This window comes from Rhipicephalus microplus, chromosome 4 (assembly GCF_043290135.1).
Source record: "Rhipicephalus microplus isolate Deutch F79 chromosome 4, USDA_Rmic, whole genome shotgun sequence".
NCBI lineage: Eukaryota > Metazoa > Arthropoda > Arachnida > Ixodida > Ixodidae > Rhipicephalus > Rhipicephalus microplus.
This window is the reverse complement of record NC_134703.1, coordinates 32526840-32548081: the sequence shown is the minus strand read 5'-3', so window position 1 is coordinate 32548081 and position 21242 is coordinate 32526840. Positions and strand designations below refer to the sequence as shown.

Genomic DNA, 21242 nt, shown 5'->3' with positions numbered 1-21242 from the left:
GTCGTGGTACATACCTGTTTATGACGGACAGTGACGATGACATGACGCGCCGACCAGCCGAGACACTAAGGTTATTCGCGTTTAATATTGCCCTATGTGAAGGTAGGTTACCAGCAGAAATTCTTGGTGCACTGCATCCCCTGGTATCGTGGGCGTTATTTATAAGCCGCCTGCTCCCTGGGCGTTCTCGCTATGCATCGTCGACACGCACATGCGACGGAGGCACGACCGTATCAGCGAAGTGTTAACTCGACTGACGTGGTGGAAGGCGTACGGAAGGCGTGCTTCTGAATTGAAGCTTTTTGCTCACCACTTAGTGTTGCACTGCTGCCAGTATCAGCGCACCTTAGATCAAAGGAGGTTGTCAGTCGATGACGTTATCATGCAGTCACAAGTACTGTAGATATGTGACATCATCGATTACAAGAAATACGTGTTTTTTTATTTTGGCTGTTCGTGGACGAACGCGGATGAACGCCGCAAGATCGAGAAGGTGTGCCGTATAGAGCTCCGACATAAACAAATTGTCCGCTTTTCTGTAATCTAAAGTAGATGTAAGCATGAAATGGCTACTGGGAAAGCAGATTGGTCGGAGATTATGATAAACACAATGATAAAGGCACCCCGCAACCCTTTTCCACGTAACTATTGAACGTATTCATTTAAGGGTGGAGTTTATAGCCTCACGAACCGATTTACCACAAATTTTTCTTTAGAATACGGGAAGTACGAGCGTAGTTAGAGATGTTAGTCCCACGCTGTAAATGATTTCTCTCTTATCGCGTTTCGACTGGAAGCTAAGAAGGCAGGTATAGAGGGAAGAAAAGAAGTTACGTCATGCACGCGTCACCAATTTAAGCACTTTTTTTTTATTTCCTCGAAAGCGCGACTTACTTTCAGGCGTGATGGTGCTTTCCGCACGTGGGCACGTGGCGTCCTCTTGCGGCGACCGCTGTAACTATGCAGCTCGAGATACTCAAACCAGCCAATGCCAGAGGATTTCGGTACATGGCGCCACCATTTGGGTATATGGCATCATTTTGCAGAAAGAATAGGGAGCGATCTTCACCTGACTGAGAATTAATTGTGATTTACAGGTCGCGTGCGTCGCTAAAATGTTTGGCTCGCGTATCGTCAGCAGCCTCGGCTATCGACCGGCAGAATTTTCTGGCCATGCGGTGAAAGTGCTGCAGGGACTTTTCAATTTGTGGTCGCTACGTGACGCTGTCCTGAAAGCTTACCCGAGCCGGAATGAACTTATTCTGAACTGAACCTCGTTGCGAGTCTTGTACTTGCCAAACATCAAGTGCGTTGCGCCAGTCTGCCGGGATGTTCACGAAGCGTGGCTTCTCGCGAAGTAGGCGGTGGGACGTAAAACTCGAGGAACGCTGGCATTGAAAAGGGCACAGGCAGCCATGTCTTCTGAGCCAAGAAGATGACAATGAAATCTAGTGCCTCGCACCTGCCGACTTTTCGAATGTCGTTATCAAAAAAAAATTAAAGAAACTTCAGCACATAAAAAATTACAGCTCCAGTGATATCATTAACGAACATAAAGGAACTGACAACCTATCTGTATGGTGACTATTTTTATTAGCGCAACGGAAAGCTTACTGGTGAGTGTGTCTAATCGCGGAATGGTAACGTGGTTATCGCCGTGAAACACCCGAGCTTTGTCTTATCTTCGGCGAATATGAAGTTGTAAACACCCGCAGCTGACGTACCATGCTGCAAATAGTGAGCTCGACAGAGGTTCTTGTTCGAGCGCGGTGGTTTGCTGCGCATGCTCAGCGGCTCGACATGTTCCGCTGGTTACCGTGAAGGCAGCGCCACTTCTCATCATGCAACTCCTTTTACCTCGTAAGCAGAACAAAATAGAGCGGGGATATCTGTATCTGCCGGGGGAACAGCTGTATCTTGCCGGTACTTAGCTACGGAGCAGAAACCTGGAGACTTACAAAGAGGGTTCAGCTTAAATTGAGGACGACGCAGCGAGCAATGGAAAGAAAAATGGTAGGTGTAACCTTAAAAGACAAGAAGAGAGCAGAGTGGATTAGGGGACAAACGGGGGTTAAGGATATCATAGTTGAAATAAAGAAGAGGAAATGGACATGGGCCTGGCATGTAGCGCGTAGACAGGATAACCGCTGGTCATTAAGGGTAACTAACTGGATTCCCAGAGAAGGGAAGCGGGTTAGGGGGAGACAGAAGGTTAGGTGGGCAGGCGAGATTAAGAAGTTTGCGGGTATAAATTGGCCGCAGCAAGCACAGGACCGGGTTAACTGGCGGAACATGGGAGAGGCCTTTGTCCTGCAGTGGACGTAGTCAGGCTGATGATGATGATGATATATTGATTAGATTGAAAGCTTTCACAAGTGCACTGCCTGAGAACACTATAGGCCCACCATCATGAAATCACCATCTACAAGGTTTTGGGTGCACGGGACCACGCCTACAAGTTGCATAGAGCAACGAACGCGCTGCTTTAATTTCAACCACGGGATTGACTGCTCGTCTGTGACCATGGAACTAGTACTAGATGTACGGCAACAGCAGTGATTTTTTTTCTTCTCTGACTTTCCTTCGCCCTCTCCAATTCTCCAGTGCAGGGTAGCCTATCGGCCTTAGTCCTGGTTAGCCTCCCTGCGTTTTTTTATCTTTGTATGTAGTTCTATCTTTATTTTAGAACAAATTTGGCGCGATTGGCAGCGTCAGCCTACGCGACTATGTACACTAGAGTGATCGACTCCATATTTCCAGCTTCGGGGCTACTGCGTTAGGCTGCATACCGGGTTTTGTTACTTTTAAACCCTGTTTAAAAACACAAATCCTACTCAAAACGCCAAAAAATGCTGGAATATGTCACGATCTTTTCATTTCTACCAGGATGTAGTCACACCTTCTGACCACTTGTCAGTCCCTTTGAGAACTCGGAAGATTTACTTCCTTGTAACTACTTTGGGTAGTGACAAGCCTATATCTAGCGCGGTCCTGTGCAAAGAGCTGCTGGATGACCACTTTTTTTTAACATTCGAATGAATATCCAGGTGTGTTTGTTTGAGTGCTAAACGGTTTGACAGTGTGCCGGATTAACAACACACGAGGTCCGGGATGTCAAATATTAATAATTTAATGCCACGAATGCATTAAATATTGCTTGTTGAAGCCATCAAGGGTTGTGTAGCCTTGTAAGTTGTAAAGCAATTTATCTTCCAGGCTGCGCAAGCAACAGGCGGACGAAGGAAGACCCGCTGGGACGGCCGCTTTTCCCGTTTGGTCTTCCTCCTCTCCTGTGTTGCTTGCTCTGTTTTCAAGGTGAATCCTAACCAACTCGCTTAATTATTTGTTCTGCTGAACCTGCAAAGCAAACGGAAGTCATCTGCTTGTCTCGCGCAGAAAACTACGACGATGTTCGAGGTTTACAAGAAACCGATTTCCTCTTACCATTGGCAACGTTCGTGCTTTGAAAGGCGCCTTCAATTTACCCCCCATATTCAGAAACGCTCCTCGACTCGACTTTCGCGCTTCACTTGACAAAGTTGCGCACTGCGCCGCTGCTCGGCAGAAAATGACACTGCGCTACTCAAGAATAGCAGCAAATTATCACTGATATCAAGTGACTTTTCCTGCCTAGAGATGGCGCTCCCATTGACTTTCTCAAGTGATGTGGAGTGTTGAGTGAAGGGGCGTTCTAGAATACGGGGGTTAGTCTCCTTGACGACAACTGGCCTCAGCTGTGTAGGAATCGCATTTGGGTGGTCTCTCTGGCGAGATAGCCACGCTGAAACAGGGCCAGCCGCCGCAACCAAGCCACGCCCTAAAAGGAAGACAGGTCACGCAGCCGCAGCGCCGAGTGCGCCCGATGTGGCACGAGCACGGTACGAGCGACGCAAGGTCCTTTAGATTTGCGCGTCAGTATCTAGATTTTGGGTATCCTTAAATGGTCTATGACAGGCTGCGGCTCGGCTCTACTCTGTCTAGGCCAGTTTGGGCCAAGTATATGCAAGTCATCAGCCAAGAATGCCATGTCAAGCAGCTACACTAAATCAGCTTCGCTGTTTCCTAAAGTTTATACGGCTAGTGTAAATTTATTCCTCCTATTGTAGTTCAAACCTAAAGTTCTTTCTCGCACAGCTTCAGCAGAACTCACTATCACGTGGCCTGTTTGAGGTCGCAGCAATACGAAAATGACCTTCATGTTATACGCTGCTGACTTCATATTATTTAGTACATAAACGAACCACAGTCTTTACCCCCCGCTGTTAGTAGGACATATGCACACCTTTGACCACAACGTAAGTATTTTGCAAGTGTGAACTACAACTTACACAAGCCGTCACGTTTTAGCTTGTGTTTCGTCCCGCAAGAGCAGCTCGTGCGCTAGAATTTGTTGCGTACACGGCGTCACAAAACTCGGTGCCCGGAAAAATGTCTGTATCGATTCGCAGTCTAATTTCAGCATCGTGGCGAGATGAACGATAACAATGTTCCTCAAACTATGGTGTTCTTAGGGAAAGAGAGTTAGCGAAAATGCATCACTTGAAGATTTGTACGCAGCCGAAGCTTGAAAGCCAAACGCTTAAAACTCAATCGAAATTTAAAAAAAAAATGCAATCTAGTAGAAAGCGTGACACACTGAGCTTACTTACCAAAGTCTTATATGCGGGCTCTCGCAATGATATCCGTACTATGGACAGCTTCTGTCATAAATTCACACAACTCGGCGTTTTTTGCGTTGCTGTCTTTATTTTTCAGAAGGTAAACATTGTTGAGTACAAGTTCAATGCAATCTTTTCAATGAACAAGGTGATGGCATCGTTTCATCTATGTCATCGTGTCAAAGCGAAAATGAGGCATCTGTGACACCAGGGTTACATTGACGTCATCAGGTGATTAGAAAAGGTAAGAAACAACTTTTCAGAATGCGCTGTCACAATAATAACAGACGAAAACAGCGCTCCTGCCTCTGCTGTGGCTCAGTTAGTGCTTAAAAAAAAAAAAGAGGAGGGCAAATTCAACGAACCAGAGAACAGAGGTGAAAATCACAGCTGCTAAACAAAACAAAAAAAAAAACGAATAATGTCTCACAGTAAAGCATGGCTGTATAGTGTTCACTTTGCGAGCTTCAAGATTCGACGACCGAAATGACAGCGAAGTGAAAATCATACCGTGCGAACTTCTCCTGCAAATACTCTTTCTTTACAGAGAAAATGCCAAGCTGCAAAAGACATTTCAAAATGATTGGTTGTACCGTGGTTTCGCATTTTAAACTTTCAAGACTCCCCAACAGTATTGTGCCAGATAAGTGTGACACTAGCACGACGCCACCATTGACAGAGCATAGACGACGTGCTTTGATCACGGGCACGTCTTCTCGGCGAGCCCAACAGAGATAACGCATCCACGGATGCATGGTGATCGTGATCAACGAAATATCAGAATACTGAAACAGTTATCTAGGCGAACAAGATTGTTCGCAGAGCGAAGACAGGGTATTACACAGGTATAACACATAAGTTAATTGGTCTCTGATCACAAGCTTGCCAAATTTTTTCTCGCGCATATAAACTCGTAAGTTTAAACACCGATTTATTCCCTGTCCAACCTCTATTGACCACGCGATAACGCTGTGCGGGCGCCAGTATGGTTACTGACTTCTTTACGGCGTTGCCTTGCAGTGCAGCACCTGCTACTACGACACCCTAAGCCTAACTCGATGCGGACAGCACTGCGTCTGACGAATCGGCCCGATGAGAAACAGCGATGAGTTGCAAGCGTATACCCGTGTGCTAGGCCGCCTCTATCGACGACAACACGATACCAGATTTACGAAAGAAGTCGTGTGGATTGTAAGTAAGACACGAAAGAGAAGTGGGCTTGTTCCAGTCATTAAACTGGATCAAACACGAGTGCCGAACGGAGCCAGAGATGAGGCAGCAGACAATTGTAAAATGTAAATGCCGAAAAAAAAAATGGCCGCTCTTGTTGAGCGCATGCAGCGGGAAAATACCAGTTGGCAAGACCTCGAAAAGATTTTTTGCCGTGGTAGGCAAAAAGCAAAAAAAAGGGCCAATAAATACGCCGTGAAACGTTTAAAAGAGCGATGCGTAACGAGAGGTGCGGATTACAACTTTAACGCCCGGCGCAAAGAGCAACAGCAGGCGGCTGCAACGGAGAAAGCGACTCTCCGCGCCAGAGTGGAGCGTTTCTACGCAAGTATCCTATGCGAGTGGTAAGAAGCTTGATATGCATTAAAAATACCGTGTGTACATGAGAGCGAGTGAGAGAGAGTGTGTGTTGAGTGAATGTGAATACTGAATGAGAGAGAAACAAAAAAGCACAAGGCATAGCACGTGCACTGCGTCGTCGACTGTGGACAACTCTGCGAACTCCCGGCTACACAGGGAAAAGCTCCGCAGGAGACGCGACTATGTAAGCAATTAACGCCGCGACCGGCTAACAACTGGAGCTGAGCCGTGCAAGGGTCTGCGCCGTTGTCCCCTACTCCGCTAACAACATGCCTGCTAGAACGCTTACTGGCAGCGCAACAGCGTCCACGCTCCATCCATTGCACGCAATAAGTTCTGGTGTGGCACGCGGCGCCTAATTTCGTTTTCACATTATTTTGCTGGTATCGCGTAATCACGATACGAAGACGCTTTTTTACTATAATAGCTGCTGCTATAGTTTGCGTGACACGCAAGCTTGACAACTTACGTATGGGGTCACCGAGTGATCGGGGACTTGTTCACCTTTGCGATCAACGGCGCCAACGTGTTTTTTTTTTTCACTAGCTGGATCCGACCGTCATCCTAACTTCTTTTTTCTCATTTCGCGGAGGGGTTGGCGTTTACATTTTTAAACGTTGTCCCTAAGTCCCCAGAGCCTCTAAGCTTTCCCTCTGCCTAGTAGGCAGCTCAAACACGACAAGCACGGTTAAGTATGCATCGTGCTGGCAGTCAACTCCGCTAAGCGCAGCACAAGAACGAACTGCTCGTAACCTTGGTGATGACGTGGTGTTAAACGACTAGCGAATAACAAATGCCCCTTGCGTTAAGCTGCGCTATATCCTGTCGAAAAAACAACAACAAAAAAAACAACAACACAACTTGGTGTTGCGTGCCTTCCATGTAAGTATAAAGAGAGTTTCAAGAAATGCGTCCTAAAACTCTCAAAAAATAGGGCAGATGTAATATTTCCTCACTGTTTTCACAACATTTTTTTTGACTGCAGATATCTTGAGATGACTAGGGACATCAATTACGAGAGTATTGAACAAACTTTTTTTTCATTAGTGGAGACAGGCGGCCGAGACAGACTGCAACTCTTACTGCCAAAAACCCGTTGGCGCTTCGACATTCTCAAGAAGCAGCTGCTGTTACTTTTAGCAGAGTCACGAGATCTGACCAGTATCACCGACGAACGCGGAACACGAAAGAACGCAGGTGCCACATCACTTGGAGACGTCCAGAATGAGCGAGTCTCATTACATCAACCACCGATCGACTTTACCTCGTCGGAGTGCGCGATGCGCTTTCTATAATGGCACGCATGACGAACGTTAGAAAAAAAATTCAGAACAAACATTACTGCAGTAGTATCGCGAACAATGAAGCCATTCTGGTGCTGCTGGTTGGGCACAAGGGCACTTTTCGTTTAAATTTCATTTATGCGCAACAATCACCAAAGTCCGCTTTTTCGAGATATCAAAGCGGCAGTGGGTTTTCGGCAGGAACGATTTGAGTTCACCCATTTGTCTCTACTGCCTGTTTCCACTAAATAAACTGTTATTTTAATTCGTTCAACCACGACCGTAACTGATGCCTTTAGTCAACTTAAGATGCCTGGCACTACAGCAGGAGTAACTACGAAGGTAGCGAGCAAAAATCGCATTTCCCACTATATTCCGTTTTTTAGAACATTTCTCGAAACACTCTACATACGCTGGATTCGGAAATTTGGTACACGAGAAATGAAATATCAGGTTGAGCCACGTGATTAGTAGCGAACGTGCAATAAATAGGGATAACCTAACTTTACGGAATCTGATATGCGGAGGTTAAAAGCATGTAACGCGAAACGCTCGCATCCTGGAGCTCCTCTTCGGTGTTACATTCGCACTTATTACGCAGCCTGTTTAATCAAGTAACTGTTTTTAACCCTGACTGATTGACTAATGTAAGCGCAGCCAGACAGCCTAGATCACCTTTCACGCTAAATGCACAAGAAACCACTCTGAATTTGTAGTTAAAGTCAGGCCGAATAGCGTTTTGATGTCCAATTAAGACGAATCCGGCTAAGTTTACGTCGAAATGTGAAGTGGGAAGGCGAAGCGTTAATTTTGGGTCGTTTAAAAAAGTGACACATGCACACGTGCGGGTAAGCTATTCTCTGCACGTAATTCCCACCTACGCTTTACGAAACTAGCGGGTAGTATATGCAGCTGCGTGCGTCGTTCAGGCAACCACTAAAGTCACGGGAATAGCCCGCGGCATTTGCTGCATACCACAACCGAGACGGTATAAATGACGCGGAAAGGAAAGACCGGCGATGAGTAGGCGAAAAAGTCTGGGAGCGGGTAAAAGGGTGACATGGCACATGAAGCAGACTGTGAAGGGCCATCCCTGTTTTTGGCAAGTTTTCTCGCGTGCGCGCAAAGCTTTGGCAGACTAGACTATATAGAAGCTCCGAGTCTTCTCTGTATACCTATTCCATGTTCGCAAACAGGGGCAGGCAGCGTCGAAATACCGCGGCGATTGAAGCGACGTCGCTACAAGCGCGCTTCACTATGTCGACGGCGCCTACCCCCGCTTACGACGTCGCTACAAGCGCGCTTCCCTATGTCGACGGCCCCACTTACAGACTCGCGCGATGGCCGTGCTCTGAATGCCGTTTGACTATACTTTGAGAATTCCATACGACGCAGCGTTTTGTACGCGGTCTCAAACGAAATAAACATTCGAGAAAAAAAAAAGGGGGAAGGAACAATTTGATGCTACAGCAAGGTGGCATCGTACCCGCGAAAACGCTTGCAGTAAATGCTGTTCCCGTCTGCACAGCATCACTCTATTTATGGCTCGCCATAACGTATAGAAACGGTGCAATGCATTCGTGAATCCCAAGCAACAAAAGTTGTTCATTTGGGCGTGTCTATATGCGAAGCGTCTTGTACAAGCGTTCTTGTTTGGACTAACAAGCGCTTCTGAAAAAAAAAAAAGTAACAGAAAACGCCCTGCAGGCCAAGAACGCAAATTTGTGACTTGCACGCCGTTATTGTGAAACGGCCAATCCATGAAAGAAAGAATAATCTTGAATGTCAGTTAAGTGCAGAGGTGTGCCACCCACAGGAAAGCTTTGAGAATGAGATTATCGCTCACCATATGAGAGAGATTACGGAGCTGCGTTCGTGAAGACGCTGGGCATGTTCTTCGAAACCGAATATTCAGCAAAAAAAAAAAACGAAAAAAACAATGTACTCCGAACAATGAATTAGCTGCTTTGGTTCGTCCAAAAGTATTGCACAGGTAACAAAGTGTAAAATAAAATGACTAATCAGCAAACAAATGCTTGTTTTCTCGCTCGCTGACTCCATATGAAAGCTTCAAAAGCGACAAAAACGGATAATACTGGAGTATACAAAAATCATTCCGTTATGCGCAATTAGGCACTGTACATTACTAAGTGAGTAAAACACTCGATAATGCACTGTTACAAACAAACTTCTGCCGCAATGCAGAAAAAAAAAACTGTAAAAATCAATACTACGACATCCCGTGAGAACTTCGCCCGTAAGTCCTATAGGCTCGCTATCACGTAGAAGCCGCAACTGAAATATATAAAATGACTTAAAAGACTAGAGGGTCCAACATTCGTAAAAAGGCGTGAGTGAATAACTTATCCAACGAACTTGTCAACGAGAGCGCCGCAAAAAAAAATATATGAAAGCGCAGCTATAAAAGAAGTCCACTCACCGAAAACAAATAACACGCTCAAGGTGTTGCGTGAAAGTGTGGCTATGCCAATGATGACTGCGTACGCACTGTGTGTTCGCAACGTTGAAAATGCCTTGATAGAAACGAACCTTACGCGATGGAACATTGAGGAAAGAGACATTTCGGTGTGGAAACTGATGTAAAGGACGCGTCGTCAAAAGAGAGACGCACATCGAAGACAAATGCTTTCATCTCATACGAGGAGGATAGTGTTCAACCCTGCTTTCGCTAGAGAACAGAAGGAGCGATGGTAATATCGTAGTCCGCGACTCGTTTAAAGAGTTCCAAAGGAACGAATGGCGACTTCAGTTCGGAAGACTCAAGGCCTGTCTAGAAAGCTTGTTCAAATTAAGCAAAAAAAAAAAAAGACCCACTAAGATCTTCTTATAGACCTATTCCGCGTTTGTAAACAGCGGTAGACGTCTTCAACGTACTGAGGCGTTTGCAGCGACGTCTGAAAGCATCGGCTCCAGCCAGCCTAAAGCTCTCCCCCACCCTGTATGTTCATGTAAGGCTGCCTCCGAGCTCAGCACGTCAGGGAGCACGGAGGCAGCTTTGCAGCCGCAGTGACACTTGTCGCATGGACATAGAGGGTGGTGACGAGCTTTGGGCTGGGCGGAGTCCACGCTCCACGACGTGGCTACAAATGCTTCAGTACGCCGACGGCGTCTACCACTGTTTGCAAACACGAAGTAGGTCTATAATGCGCGTGTAAACAAATAAATTGTGCGCAGCGAGAATCGGTGGGCAGTAGTTTTGCCTGCGAACGAATGAGTCGGCGTCACTCTATCGGTAATGATGGCGCACAATGCGGTTCTTCTCTGCACTGGGAGCAACGCAAATCACGCGCAAAACAATGAAGCCTGGCTGGTTCATTCGGTACCAGTGGCGCTGTCGTCAAAAATGCATTCCGCGAACGCAGTGTTGTTGCGTGTGCTGCGACTGCTCAACCCATCTAACCGCAACGAACAAAACAGTAAACAAATTAACGCAAGAGGTTAAACAGCCGCGTTCGTAAAACTAGAAGATAAACGTTTGGCCATTTTATAGTTGGTTATCCAGCACAGCCCTGTATTGTCCTGGCTCTACGGTTAAGTACGCGTCAGCCGTTGGCTCGCGTGTAGAACAGGGAGGAAGGCATTGGTCTCCGAGTTGGTGCCACCGAATCTCACGCCAGAGAAACGCCATCCAAAAAGAGCAGTTGCGCCCATTTCCGGTGTGACCGTCGCCATACTGACTGGTAAGATGTGTGTGTACGTGTGTTTGTATGTACATTGTTAAAAGCGCGCACACGAAACGGGGAGAGTGGTTACGAAGCTCCCGTCGAACGCCCGAGGACAGAGCCTCGCGGCATCGTCCCCGAGAAGATGAAGGTGAAGGCCGCGCTGGCTCTTCGTCGGACGCGCCTGCGTGACTTTCATCGTGACGATGGAGATGATTGGTTTATATATCTTTATATATATATATAATATGGATTTATAGGCGTGATATATATTATATTTCTGTAATAACCAGTGTGCGATGATAATACTCACGCGCAAAAAGGAAGTGTCAACAAAAGAAGCGTGCGATGGTCGGCAGGGTGTTCGTAACGACTGGGTGCCAAGGCATCTCGTGACTCGGAGAAACCAGGCGGTTCGCTCCGCGCCTCGACTTGGCTCCCGAGGCCCTGCCTCACGTAGGCCGGCTTGTGCGAAGGTTTTTTTCAACATAACATCTTTGGCAACAACTTGACCGGACGTCGCTCCGGCGCGCGTGGGACACTACGAGGGAAACAACCGTCAGAAGCACGACGGCCATAGAAAATCTGTAAATGCTTGAACGCCGGCTCTCCGAGTCGCGACGTCCGTCGACTCGGCAGTGCGCGGCCTCCGCTCTCCTCGACGGGTCTCCCGGCGGCTTGGCCGACGGGGACGAACGAAAGCCGGCCGGCAGGGCGGAGGACAGGCGAGTTCGGCGCAGCAGCAGGACGCATCGCAGCGCGCTGTGTCGAGGGCTTCGACAAAGTGGACAGTCCTCACGTGGAATGGTTAGCACGGCCGAAAGAAAGAGCAGGACAGGCGAGTAAGGAATGTGCAGAGTTCGCTCCTCTGGACGGCAGAGGATGAGAAGAAGAGTGCGAGAGAGACGGCCTCATGAACGTGGCACGAGCGACATGCCAAAGCGAGCCGAGCTTGAATGCTAAGAGATGGAGCCACCCTGCGATGCTCATTTTGTTTTCACCGCGATCTCGGCGGATCGATCTTGTACGATTACTGAATGGCTCGTGCTCCCGTTCTTTTCTCTCGAAGCAGTCGAGGCGTGCACTTGAGATACGTATTTGGATGCACTAGTTGGAAGTGTTAAGAAGCGCGTGATCTGTGCGTGTGCATTCGAAGAAGCGATGCCAGTAGTGCACGACACTGCTTCTGGGGCCCGGCCACGGGTCGAAACGATCAACTACGAAGAAAGGTGCGACGGGGTGGTTCTTACCGTTGGGTAAGCGCGGTAACAAACCTCCTCTGACCTCACTACCCTGTTAGTCTCGCCCTCAGAGCTGAAGCGAATGAATCTCAGAGTACGCGCAAGCCAGTCTGTGGAATGAAAGAAGGCAGCACGACGGATGGCGATGCCCAAAGTGAAACGTAGAAATCCGCTGCCTTAGGTCTATGGGACCAGTCGAATGAATGCGTAAGGCAGAAGACGTGAGGCGGACAACTGTAAGCAAAAAAGATCAGCCGGTGTGGCGAGTGTCGTGGGAGAGCGCTAAACCTGTCTCGAGGGTAGAACGCGCAGAGGAAAGGTACAAGTTTCTTTTTTTTTCTTTGTATTTACCCTGTAGGTCTGCTTAACACAGTTCGCATACTTAACGGCATTCGGACCACAAGTGAAGCTTGAGACTAAAATGAATTCACACAGCACTCAGAAAAGAGAAAAAAAAACAAGAACAGTCAATCTGGCGGCTACATTCTACATTGGCACTGCCGGTGCGTCGGCTGAGGACACTGCCGCAACATGGCTGAGTGCTCTTCAGCACGGCCCACTTAGAGAAACGCAAAACGTGCGTCGACGCTTCAAAGCGCGATTCCGTTATAAAGCAAACAAAATGAACCTAAATATAGAACAGCCCCGGTTACTCTTACTGCGGCTAATTTTGTTCCCCGAAAAAGTAAATAGGCTAAAATAGAGTGTGGGTAACCCGTACCATCAGTAGACATGACTTGTGTGTTTATCCACTTGAGAGTTTCCGATTTCTTTCTTTCATGGCGCGGCTTTATATATATATATATATATATATATATATATATAATGATAAATACCTAACTGCCGAGAAATATCGAATGAGCCTTCCCAGCGTTACTGCGATGCCCAATGTGAACAGGAAGGATAATCGTGGCCAGACAGGTGCTCTGGTCTATCTTCTGCTCAACAGTGAAAGATGCAACGTGAAGTGATTAAAAAAAAAAACGCTGTCTGACGGAAGGGCTTTAGAAATACGTACCCCATATAGAGGGTCCCTTCTCTGCGTCAGTATCGGTGTGACATTTAGGCAGTTTGTTCATGCTGTCCCGATGCGAAGACTTTAGAGGAAGCACTGGCTTCTGAACAACAGGTGTTCCTAAGACACTAACCACGTTTAGACAACTACGGGAGTCCAAAAGACAGCCCCGATGTAGCGTAGCGGTGCGATAAAGATTCGAAGGCACCTCCTCGGTCGACACACCGGCAGCTGAACACAGCGCCCTGTTGCTAAAGGCAGCCACACATTAAAAGTCACACTGTTCAAAGAGCACACACTCCCATGCAAATGAAAACATAAAAAAAACACGACAAGCAGCGTCCTGTGTGGACCACACCCTCTTGCTGCTGCAGTAACAAGACGCACTTGGCTTCACGGAAACTGAGGCGAAAAAGAACTAGGGCGGCAGCCAGAGCTGTAACCGAAAGAGGAAAGCCATTCACGGGATACAACTTCCCTCGCCTTGGCTGCGTCTTTCACAAAAAAACTTCGTGTGATCAAAAATAGTCTTCTCTACAAACAACCACGCAAGTCACTCGAGCGTGGGACCTGTACGAAATCGTTACATTTTTTTTCGCTTCTTCTTCTTCTTCTTCTTCTCTAGAAATCCTCTGGTATGTGTGTGTGTATATATATAATATAGTTTTTTTCTTTTCTTTTATATATATATATTTATATATAATATGTATACATATATAGTATTATCAGTACAGCGTGAGTATATTATATACTGCTGTGTTTACGCTTATCTTCGTATGTACAGGTGACTTCTACCTATAGTACTACATCGCTAAATCAACTACAGAACTTGGCGCTGCTGGGACGCACTTGTCAACAGAGTCAGTCTTACGCATGCGCGAGCCCTATTTGTCGGGCTGTGCGGAATGCGCCTGTGTACTTGTGTGTATCCGTGTGTATTACATGACTGAGCGTGTGCTTCTGAGTGTACGCTTGTTTGTGTGTAAAGGAAAGTGAGTGCAGACAAGGAAAATGGCCCACGCGCGCACTGGCACGACAGTCCCGATGCTGCGGCGAGAGGGCACTTCCAGCGCCGATACTGATATGGATGCTCCCGTGTGGTGCGCGCCCTTCCCGACTGGCGGCGGTCGTCGCTTGTCGCCGTACTGGGTCACCGTCCTTCGGGAAAAGCCCACCAGGGGGCGACAGAGGCAGCGAAGCGAGACCGCCCGTCGCGCCACCTGGGCCTGCCCTGCTGCGTCGAGTATACATGGCGAGACTAATTGCGGCCACCCTCTCTATACATGCCGTCCTGGCGTCTCTTGAAGTAAACGCTGGCGAAAAGCTTATATATATATCAGCTGTGTCAAGGCCTGGTTGGGTTTGACTACGAGACCTACTTGGCTAGACTGACTACTTTTTTTTCATATCTCGCGCGTCTTTCGTAATAATATTAATAGAAGCTCTTCTGATAAGCCGAAAAGGATGCTGCGTTCTTTGAGCCCAGAAGCGTGATTTCTTGTTTCAGGCGGACTAACAAACCTTCTAACACTGCTCTCACCTCTAAGACGCGCTCAGTGGCGGCTATGGTACACTGTTCATCTAACTACAACTCTGAAGTTCCCTCGAAAACAGGCTTTGCCGTCAAGGTCTTGTAACATCTGAAAGAGAGAGAGAGAAAGAGAGAGAAAAGCATGAAGCAAGACCCACGGAAGCAAAACTGGCCAAGCCATTACTACGTCGTACGTTTCTGTACAAAATGGCAGAAGGTACTTCTTGAACTCTGTTCGTGCAACCTTCCATCTTTGTGGTTACACTGTTTCTATCCTGCACTGTCTGTTTTATTCGGTACGGTCATGTTTCAACGAGGAACCAGTTTGCATTACAGAAGCGATTTGTTCTTATAGCGTAGCCCAGGCGGCGCTGCGAAAATAGATGAGTTGCGTGCCGTCTCGCCAGCGCGTATGTTTAAATACATTGCAATTTTATGTACTGTGATATTTCCTGGGCACAAGAAAAGAACCTATACAAAGATGAAACAGCTGAACTTCAATTAACAGACATTTGCGATTAAAGGCCAATGCCTTAAGTGATGGTAGGTACTATTCATTTCACCTCAGGATACACAAAAGTTCAAGTGGTTGCACTTCATCAATGATAACTCGAAGGAGCACTGACACAAAATTTCGGAGGCGAGATAATCGTCGGATGTATTCTTGTGGACACGAACCCGTCCGCTACGAAGTATAAACGGCACGTAGACTAGGACACTAACCAACTTGCAGGTATATGCCGTGAAACTGGGTGAAATCTAAATCATCTAGTAATTATTGTACACAACTAACAACCCCCAACGGGACAAGATAGCTGCCATGACCATGTGCTCTTGGCCTGAGTTGCTAACGAGGCGCCTAAACTACCGCCATGTGAATGGTTGCGCTTACGACAAAGCGTTTACCTGCAGAACCGCTTCTCTGTTTACTCTCCACTCAAACTTGGCTTTGTAATAACGTATGCAAGTAATTAGCCAACGCACTCTCACCCAGCAATGATAAGAGGATCATTAGTTACTTATTTCAACAGAAACAAATAAGATACAAACATTTTGTGTCAGTACTCCTTAAAAGGTTTTGTGTAGCTGCATGACTATTTTAGCTTAATATGCCTTGACTCAAGTACGCTGCATGATAGTTCAGGCACTGTAGCACAAAAGATCAAGCTATAAACGTTGCTAGCCGTGTGCAAACTCTTTAACCACTCGCTAGTCGAAGCAATAGATACGAAACAAACGCTGCGCTCTACGACACGAACGTGCAAAAGAGGAATGCCACAACATGCTCACAATACTGAAAACGACACCAGTGAGCGGGTGTGTTTGGCCTTGTGTTGTTCGTTGAGTGCACTTTTTTGAAATCGACAAGCGGAGAGAGACCCTCGATCGCGACACTCTATGCGTCCTCGCAAGGATATACCGCGACTTCATGACAAGGAAAGCTATAAGAAGGACAGAACACCACGAGACCGAAACCTATTTCTCACCCCTCCGTAATATTAAAACCACCTGTTTAGCTTGCGGAAGGCTATTGAGCTATGAAACACGTTCCTTGGAAAACACGAGATGTGAAGCATTGTTTTAATGATAAACGGGGCGTTCTCCGTATACGAGATGTACGCTTTTAAATGGACCTCAAGCGGGTATTTTGACTTCAGTGGCAACAACTTTTTTGTTTATCACGCATGTAAATTTATCACGCCTCTACTTAGTGCTGTTTTCGTGTTAAGAAGAATGTGTTGTACTCGCTGGTACACCGTATACAGACTAAATGTTCTTCGGCCTGTATTTTTCGCTTCGTCGGCGTTAAATTATTGTCTCTTCAGTTTCAAACGGGACACGTTGGCACCGCAAATTTTATGAAAACATTTTGCATGAGCGCATGCCGAGAGTGAGAGTACTTGAAAACGAAAGAGAGCGAACTGACAAACCAATGTTTTCTTTTTGTCACGCTTTCGGGGAGATGAAACCATCGGATACGCATTCGATAAACTTAAGCTTGAAAATGTCGCTAACGCGAGCCAATCTAGGCAACAGAAAACTTGGCTTGTGGCGTGCATTTAATTTGATAAAGCCGACTGTCGCAATATTCGTCACTCTCATATCTACGCTCATCATGTTTGGACAACGGCAATGTTTCGCACAAAATAACTTTGCTAGTTTCCGCCACGTGTAATAAAACGTACCCTCTAATGAAAATGGTGATCGATCCAACTTTACGGGTGGATGGTTTGCCCGAGAAAGCGTAGGTCGGAATTCAAGAGGAAGATGAAGCTCAGGACCAACATAAATTTGAATAGATGTAATACATTCATCATAAAGTGCATATTTTACACGTATTTTGTTTATGTAAGATGCTAAATACAAATAATGAGGTGTGGTACTTTTATGAGGCCACCAACGGACAGCTTTTAACGAGATTTATTGCATTTAGAATTGCAAAATAGTATTTTAGTGCCTATAGAAAATTACAAATTAATAAAAAGATTGAAAGATTTTACAGAATTGCCAAATCGGGCAGAGTTAAAAAAGTTTCAAGCTTTAGGTCTACAAATTCGTAGCTCTCCACTCAAAACGGATATAATTTTTTAAAAGCTACAGCTGCTTAGAGAACCAACAGTAAGCTAGTGTTATTATATGAACTTACAACTCATGGACTTAGAACTGTCGAAATGCCTTCGCGAGTCCTTAAAAAAAAAACTTTACTCAATACTTTGCTTTTTATCTGAGTGTGGAGTAACGCATTTTTTTCGTTTGACTACGATTTATTATTGGGTGTAGTTCAAACAACGGTGATGTTGAGTTTTATTTTTGTGCTAGGACCGGAACCTGATACACGAGCCTCTTTTCAGTTTTGTCATTTTCGATGATTTATCAAAAAATTGAAAATTTGAATAATAAAAAAAACTAACCTCGCACTGTGATTAAAACTTATCCCATCCTCACAAACACCTGACTACATAAGCGTCAAGGAAAAAAAAGTTGTTTTTTTTCGTGTATTCACATGGCATGGGCTAAAAGCTTGCTTCCTACGGTCTTTTACTTGTTAGACTTGCACAGGAAATAAATATTTATAAGCACGCACTTACTATCATGCCAAACAAGGTTATATAACAAAAAATTAGGCAAGAATCGTTTCAGCATTCGTAAAAACCTGGGTAAGACATTAGGGTAGTGACGTCACATAAACCTTATTGTAGGGTGGTCAGAAACAGCATCGCGACCTTTCCGCAGTTGACCTTTCACTTCAATCGACCTAAGTAGAAAGGAAGGAGCAATCAATCATTTCGCTAAGAGCTCCGCGCTTTCCAAAGGCACGAAGACGCGACGCAATGATACACTTTACTGGCCATGCACTGCGTTACATTTACAAAAAAAAAAAATAAAAATAAAAGCGGGGCATGTAGCCAGCGCAGCGAGGCCATTGTCCCCTGATCGATATTAAACTGCGAAAAGCGCGTCGACAGTCTGGAAATAGCGCACTCGGGTAGAACGTAGGGCACCTGCTTTAAAGCCGCATGTTGGGCCTCTATACCGCTCTTGTGAGCGTCTTCTCTAGTAATGAGAGACCAGTGACAAAGATACCGTAGCTGGGAAATTTCTCTACGTGCCTCGTCGTACAGTTTGAACAACGCTCGCGATCAAGCTGTCCTCTGTAGCGGACAGTCGCGAGTGGCAGATGATGTAGAAACAAATCGAGCGATAGAAAAACGCCGTGCCGACCAACGGTACGTCATTTCTCAACGTTCCCGAGAGGCGCAGTATGCGAACGAACGTGTCTCTCGTGTTGTGAGCGCATGCAAGTATATATATACAAGCAGACATTAGTGCCACATCGAAAAGTACACACACGGCGATCATCATCCGAGGGCGTACGTCAAGCAGTGGTCAGGCACGTCTGCCTCTGAAGCAGCACTTCACACAACGATACCAAGCGACACAACAGCGACCGCTGCACGACAAAGCCGGTGACCAAGGGGAACACGATGAGGCTCCATGCTTTCAAGCTGCGAAACGGCGGCGAAAGCTGAACGCTACGGTAATGTGACTGCGATAATAGTTGCAGCTGCTCCTCGAGTCATCTAAAGTGGTGCTTGCTAACTGCTCCAGTAGCGACGGTCGAGAAGATAGCGAGGGCATTGGAAAAAAAAAAAATCTTGAAGATCAACGCGAGGACGACTGTGTGTGCCAGGCAACGGCGATCAGAACATTTTTTTTTAATGTTTGCGGTGTGCTGCGAATTTGTGTAGCGCAATACGCGAGAATTCACTTGCTAGTTGCGCACACACGCGTATGTTTCAGGATAATTATGACCAGAAGCGAAGAAAACTGTGTCTTGTTGTATGTTAGCGATTCAGAGCTATGAAAGTAACACCTAAAAAAACACTTCACTCGAATGACCGACTTCTATACTGCTACAAGCTCCACTTAAGACATCAACGAAGAAACAATTACCCCCGCTGTGAAAATGCGACGCCTGTCACTTTAGGTATACAAAGCCAAACACTCTGTTCGGACGCCATTTAACTGGTAATATGGGTAAAGGAACACTATATATGCGGGCATTCACTATAGAAGTTAAAGGCCAGGAAGTTGAGGGTGAATAATGACAGAACATCCCTTCTCCCCAAATCGGTGGATACTTAAACACAATGAGAAGCTGTTTGAGCAGTCTAAATACCTGACATCCTTTAGGGTGTGACGCCTAACTCCAGGTACATATTGCTAACGCGTCGTTGGACTGAGAGCTGTCCCCATGTAGAATCGTGACTGAGCTATAGTACAAACAGAAGCCAGATTGCTCATGCTGCCGCTACACTCTGCATTAGACGTGACATCTAGTTACGCTAAAACAAAAGACGAGCAGTACAGCATTTTACACCGGACTACAGGCGAAGACTGCATATTCCTTTGCCAGACGAGCGCCAATCAGATTTCGCGTATACATTCCAGAACTTCGGTGGCCACAAGGGCATCGCAAAAGCGCGGCAGTCCGTGCTCATGAAGACTGCACGCGAGTCCCAATACTTTAGGGCTGGCAAAGACATATACTTCGTTCTGGAGAAGCCACGAGCGTGCCACGTCCTTTTTGGTTATACGACACACAGAGACCGTGTTGTGCCGCAAGGCTCCCGTGGCCTACGTTGGCAAGGCGATAGCAAGGCTTGACAGCGTGAAGACAGAAGCGGCGTGCGTCCAACTCAAACATACACGAAAGTATACACTCGGGGGAGATGTATGTGTACACTCTGCACACGCCACCAACACAAAGCACAACACACCCACTTACTGGTGGGGATAGGGGCCGTGAGCTAACCGAAGAGAGGCACTGAGTAGAGGAAGGGCTGAGTGGTCAGCAGCCCTGGGTCGGGACGGCAACAAGTCAGGTCATTCTTCTTGGATACAATACTTTTTTTTTTGGCGACACTCATCTCCACCCACTATGACAACAGTGTTCATATGCATGCTTCCACGTGATTCTTGTACTTAAAAGTTATCCCCGCCTTCTTAATGGCGAGTGCGATAAACGACAATGGTTACGCGTCAAAGCCCATGGGAACTGCATCGCAACGCCAGAATCGAGACACGCTTTCAGCGTGCGATGTAACAAAACTATGCTCATGTAACAAAACATGTCTCACTATGCTCATGTAACAAAACTATGCTCATGTAACAAAACATGTCTCATCTCAGGCCACTGAAGGCGATGTGTAACATAACGTACTGAGTTTACCGCCTCCTCCTAAACGGCCGGACGTGACTAACGCTTTTAATATGGTGTGCAAAAAAAAAAAAAACATTCACGTTAAGCGCTGCGCTGAAGCGAAAGAGTACTCACACGGACATCTTTATTTTCGCTAGCACACTCACATCATGCGCGTCAGCCTAGAACGTTAAGATCGCCACATATACTCAACAGCTCTAGATTCAAGCAGATATCCTTGAGCATACGCGAGTGAGTACAGAATAAAACTAAACGTTATTATGGTTATGTCCTTTGCACAAAGAGAGCCACTATTTGAAGAATCACAAAGTTATCTCGCCAGTCTCAGCTGCACCACCGAGGGCGGGTCAAGTATTTGGTGAAGCTTGTCTGAAGTTGCTTACTTAAAAAATATTTCTGACCAAAGTAATTGGTGCTGCGAATGCTGCTTTTGTTCTCGTAGTTTTGTTATTTTGCTTGAGCACTACGTACATTTCAGCAGTCAGCAATGAAAAAGATGGAGAAACTATGACTGTT

The 21242-nt window shown here is 46.3% G+C and overlaps 1 protein-coding gene across 6 annotated transcripts in view; it reads right to left on the bottom strand.

Annotated features, from left to right (window-relative positions):
* Positions 1–14156: 14156 nt before the first annotated feature.
* bru3 (CUGBP Elav-like family member bruno 3) overlaps positions 14157–21242 on the bottom strand; it is a 505232-nt gene continuing 498146 nt past the window's right edge. For 5 of the 6 annotated variants that reach the window (XM_075892463.1, XM_075892460.1, XM_075892464.1 and 2 more), the window contains one exon: positions 14157–15110. The gene's annotated coding sequence lies outside the window, so the exon portion shown is untranslated. Of the gene's footprint in view, positions 15111–20235; positions 20364–21242 lie in introns of those variants that run through there. The other variant, XM_075892461.1, reaches the window with a different exon arrangement.